Genomic DNA, 6,000 nt, shown 5'->3' on the forward strand with positions numbered 1-6,000 from the left:
CCTTTTACACTTAAAGCAGATACGACTGTCTTTGATACTGTCCTCCCTTGTATCAAGAAACTCAACGCAGGTGGAGCTGTGGGAAGCGGCACTGCTGCCCTGGGTGGCTTCAGCTGTCCTCCTGGGATCTTCCAGAGTCTCGCCTGCTGTCCCGAACCTTGTGGCTGGGAGATGAAGGTCTGTGCTGAACGCAGTGAGAGCCCAGGGAAGAGCGGGCAGGGCTGCTCTCTCAGGGCAAACGTAGCACTCAAAGGGCAACAGGGACACTCCAGGGTTAGAAGAGGGTCATGCTAAATCTGGGGTGGGTTGTCTGTACTTGTAGAGAATCCCTTTGAAAAAATAGGGTCGCAGATCTGATTTGCACTCTTCTCAAACCCTCATTAATTCTGGACCAGCCAGAATGAGGCGAGTGGTGGGCATTTGTTACTGATAATGAAACTATTGAACAAAAACCCCATCCATACGCGTGTTGTAGGCACTGGTGCAGCCATGGAGAGGTTCGTGGTATAGCCCGTGTATGAAGTTAGCAGCCTGCGACACCATTCAGGCTGGTTTGGGACATTCATAGGGGTGGTCATTGCTTGTTTCAGTTCATGTGTTCCCTCCTTCCATGGTGTAACCAGAATTCTCTTCTCCCAACAGTTTGAGGAACTTGCAAAGAGCTGAAGATGAGAGACAGAAGCCACTTTGCAGCTTTATATAGATCTTTTGCATTTCCTGTGGGATTTTATGTGAATTTTTGTGCTCTCTGTGGTGCAGGTGATAATGGGGAAGGAAAGAGTGGTGACAGAAATTCATGTAAAGCAGGAGAATATATTTGAGGAGGTCTGAACTTCAAAGAGGTGTTGATGGTAGTGAAAATGCTGGGTGCTCAGCTTGCTGAAGAAGGAGTTGCTGATGCAAATGCTTCAGTATGTATTTAAAGTGAGATTTGGGCTTCCTGTTGTTTCTGGGTTGTTTTTTTTAAGTTGACCCATATATCATTTCCCTGGATTCATAAGATTTTTTAGTACTCTGTTCTGTGAACGTATCAGAGGGACTACTTTTCAATTATAATTTTCATGCTTCTTATTTCATTTTCCATAATTAAGTGTTAGACTTTCATAAGATGCATTATCTCTAAAACGCTAGCGTTGCATAGCAATTTCATTTTGTGTGAACTTAATTTGCAGAATTTTTTTAAAATACTTTTGCAGTTAATGTATTGGCTTATATTATTTTACAGGTTTTCCAGTAGATAGATCTGTGTTCACAATCAGAATGTGCTTATTACTTTTACTCAGGCTTAAAAGGGTATTAAACATTCTCAGGAAAGCTGAGCACTTCTTGCTCAGAGTAAAGGAAAAAGAAACACTCTAGATTGCATTTCAGCCTGCACATGTATCTAAGTGACTGTTTATCATAAAGAGAAGGCATCAGTCACCAGTTTTTTGTACTGGGAGGCAGCTGGGGATACATAACAAATCCTGTAATTAGGCGCCAATAGAATCTAATTGACTTACGTTAGTCCTCAAGCTGAAATCTAGCCTTTCTCTCTTGTCATGGCATGGAGCATCCTTTGTTTCATGAACACTGAAGGGAAATCGAGTGAGGTAAGAAAAATTAGCTCTTCTGAATGGATGCAGCCTTGTGCAAGTGTTTGAAGTTGTTATTTTAAGTACTTATTTTAGCGACTTTTGAGCTGAGCATTTAGAATATATAGAGTAGCATTTAGGAAAAATGTTAATGTGGTTGCTTACTTTAACATGAGCTGCAGCTCTGCCAGCAAAGATGAGACATGCCATTTAAGGAACACTAAAGCTTTGAGTGAAGTTTTTACTCGACTTTATTTAGAAACTTGCTGGAGTGCACCGGATGCTGGGGGAAACCAGAACACACTTTTTGGATTGTCAGACCAAAGGCAGGAAGGTTCCCACAGAGCCCTCCTCCTTATGTAGCTTCTGTTTCTTATTTAGATTTTGTTTTTTAATACCCAAGAGCTTTTAGTGGTGTTCTGACAATTGTGGCCTGGAAATTTGTCTAAATTAAAGCAGGTTTTGTTTGTTTACTTAAAAGTGCTAACAGACTCAGACAGTCCCACAGCATTTTTCAGGGCTTACATCATTCTAAAATAGATTCAATTGATTCAAAACAAATTTGACAAAAAAAAATTAATTTTCTTTGCCCACTTGATGTATTTGTATCTACACAAAAAGAACAGCTGAGCCTTGGCAGGTATACTAAGTGTAGTATCTGGAATTGATATGAAATATCAATTAAGAAGCTTATTTTAGTTGCTGGAAGGTACAAGAGAACACAAGGAGTTAAACAAGCTAGTCTGAAGATGGGAGACTAAATGCAGGAGAGGTTGGGAGCCAGATCCTCAGCTAATGTACGTAAATGTGAGTTCCACTGAGGGTATATTAGATGAAAGGCAGCTCCCTTACTGTTTAGCTTCTTTTTTTGGATGATTTGAGGTTTTATGAATCCCCATGTAAAGAAAGATGTGAAGAGCCAGGTATGCCTTCACAAACTGTCTGAAAAGTTGAGGACAATCAGTTGAGTCACGGAAGTTTTCTTCACATTTGTTCATTGCAGCTATATGATACGGTAGCTGTATTACAACATGTATAAAAAATACAAATTAACATCAAAACCTTATTCACATTTATTTATCACATAATTAAACACAGGATCACAGTGTTTTTAACTCTAGTTTTGCCTTCCCAGACTCTAGTCAGGCCCCAGGAAAAGCGCATGAAAACTGCTGTGAGAGGAGGAAGCTACTTTGCAGTCCGGGAGCGCTTGCTGTGCTACTCCTACCACTGCACTGCTGGTTTTCTTGGGGACAGATGCATTAGCTCAAGTGCCATGAGATACTAGAGCCATGCAGAACGGAGAGATGGGTAAGCAGAGGATCTAGGTGCTCCAGAGGGTTAAATCCTGGGGTGCTCTGACAGCGGTAGGACTAACCTCCTCTGTAGTCCCGGGGTAGAGGGGAGGAGTGTGACAGGCATATGGAAGTGCCCATTTCTCCACTGACCGCAGAGGGAGCATCAGGAGATTGTTCTTGTGGAGTTGCAATTAGCTTCTGAAGGTAGCCACCTCTCTCTTTCTCATTCAGAGAAATGTCATCTGCTGTTGGTGGTGTGTCTTGTGGAAAAGTGAGAGACTGAAGGAAGAAAGTATGTGGTTTGGGCTCTGAATTTCAGCAACTGAGAGTTTTTAGGACTTCATAATTTATCTTTGAAGCAAAAAAGACTATTACGTAGGCCTACATGTGTGTTGGGAATATTTTAAAAAAGAAATTCACAAAAGAGTGAAGTAGTGTGGAACGCCTTTCATACATAGAAGCTCTTCTGCCTTGGAGTCTGCCCCTATTCTAAAATGTTGGGAGACCAGACTCCTGGGAGAGATTAAAGGATATGAGGGAGAGAGATGAGAGTGACAGTCCGGTTCATGGCCATTAGATTTGGCATTTGTCTCTTGCCATAAAGAGCTTACAAAACCATGAATAATTACATAATAAATACAGTTGTGGAAACAGCTCATTTAAAGAAGACAAGGAGTGTGTACACTTGTTTACATTACCGAAGAATCTGTGTTTCTGATTTGTCTCACTCCTGCAAAAAAATGCAAAGAACAAAAAAAGCAGAATTATATTCTAGTTAAGGCATAATCTAGTAGTGTGTACAATTCCCTGCTGCAGGACTAGAGTGTGTTCTGAATTGCACTGGTATGAGCTGAAGAGAACAGAATTCGATTCTGAGAATCCAGGTAATTGGTGGTGATACCCAAATCAGAAGAAAAACAAATTTGACTTTCGTGGGTTGAAATGACAAATCACTTGTTGATTTTACCTGTACAGTTACCTGAAATCACTGAATGGCTTCTGAAAAACTGTTTTAGTTTCAAGGTGCAGCAGCTATATGAAGATCTGTTGCTTCCTCCATTTTAAAGGCCTAATCAAGACTCTTCTGAAGTCATCCAAAAGCATTTTATTGGTTAGAGGTGATGCAGATTCAATTGCAAATAGTTAGGTTGCTCGCTGTTATATTACTCTAGGAAAGTGCTGATTGATTTATTCTCCTGTGCAAATGTTTGGCGATGCGTGGTGACACCAAAGCCTCAGTCTGTGTTTGACTGTTTGGAGTCCCTTGAACATGGTTTTGTAAGGCCATTTCTAGCTAGTAATTGGTAACTGGATGTGGTTAGGGTAGTTAGATAAACATACAGAGGAAGGGGATGAATCACTAAGTAAATATAATGTTGATGCTGTAGGAACTGCTGTTACGTACAGCACATTTGTGGCAGATGTGACGTATTTGTTTTCTGTTGTCAGGAAAATGTTACTTGAATTGAGTCTAAATGTGTGGTTCCAAATCAGCATATCCACACCTTCTTGATGCATATGTTGTCTCCATTTAGACTCTTAACCAGTTGTCAGCTTTTAACATACCCCACTTCTTTTTACATATCCCCTTAGAATCTGGCCCCCTAATCTGTCATATCAGAGAAGTTTCCATTGCTGTAAATGTCAGTGTAGTTGCATCATTAAAAGCCACTAAATTAGATGGTCTGCGTTAATGTAAAAAGTCATTTATGCCAGTGAAACAGCATTATAGTTATTAGTGGAGCATGTTGGCAGTTTCTGTCAGCAATTTTTGCAACCATGTAACATAGAAAGGGATAAAAATACCATTTACTGTGATTTGCGTGCTACATAAAAGACAGAGTGATACAGTACCACAATCATGAAGAAAAGCCCTGCAAGTAGTTTTCTGTCCTCTTTTTTGCACTTTTTCAGGATCTTGGTGGGTACACTAAATCTACCTGAAGAGCCTTACGCTGCTTTTGGGTGCTCGGACTGGGGCACCCTGTTATCCACCAGTCCCAGGGCAGCCTGGTCCATCCTTCAGTGGATGGAGCCATCAGCCTTGTTGGGAGGGAAGAGGAACCGAGGCAGAAGGGTCAATGTCAACATTTGCGTGCATCCAGATAAAGGGTTTATTCATTCCTGTTTAGTGTTGAGGACTTAACCATTAAAAAGGCATAATTAGAAGACAAATTAGATGTTCGATCACCCTGTTGCAACTGAGATCAAAAGCATGTATATCTAAATATATGATATGTGCATATATATATGATACATGTATATATATGCATATGTGCTGAAATGAGTTCTCCAATCCCCTAGTGTTACTTTTATTTGTAATGCACAATCTTTGTTCAAAAGAAAGAAAGATCAAAATTTATATCAGAAGTGTGGTTAGTACATTCCCTTCGTGTGTGTGCATGCATATACATGCACCTAATTCATAATTTCTAGCCCCCAGTTTCCAAATGCTGGGTCCCACTCTGCCATGGCAGAGTCCTCAGTTCTTGACAAAGCTGGACTGCTTTGAAATCATGGAAGACATCTTTTGAAGACAAAAAACTCATGTCTGAGCTTTGAACTCCGTGAAATTTGCCATGATTTGTAGAATATCTCTGCCTTGAGTTTTGGTGCAAAGTTTCAGCAAGGAACTGAGTACTAAGCCACAGTACACAGAAAATTACATAAGCTATTGCCAGGCAAGATATTGCAGTGATACCATAAAATCCTTCTCTGGTTACTGCTTTCCTGATCCACTTGGCATGAAAAGTTATCTTGACTTCTACTTACTATTATCATAAAAACTACAGGGGTTTCTTCTTGCTGCTACTTGTTTTGTGAAAGATCCAGTGATTGGTAACATGTGAATTAACATTTTGCAGTAACAGAACAGAGCGCACAACCAACCATGAGAAATAGTGTTCTGAAAAGTCACTTTAGCATTTAAATCTATGGCAAGCATCAGAGCTAGAAAACCACACTCATTAAGAAGCAATGGACTTGCACATCAAGTAGCTTACTTTTTTCCTGCTGGTAACCACCTATGTGAATATTTGCAACTAAAATGGAAACATGATAAAAAATTAATAGTCATCACAGATCCTTTAATGCGATGCTTATATTTTTGTAAATCTTTGCAGCAAATT

The sequence above is a fragment of the Accipiter gentilis genome, chromosome 8 (genome assembly GCF_929443795.1).
Source record: "Accipiter gentilis chromosome 8, bAccGen1.1, whole genome shotgun sequence".
Classification (NCBI taxonomy): Eukaryota; Metazoa; Chordata; class Aves; order Accipitriformes; family Accipitridae; genus Astur; species Astur gentilis.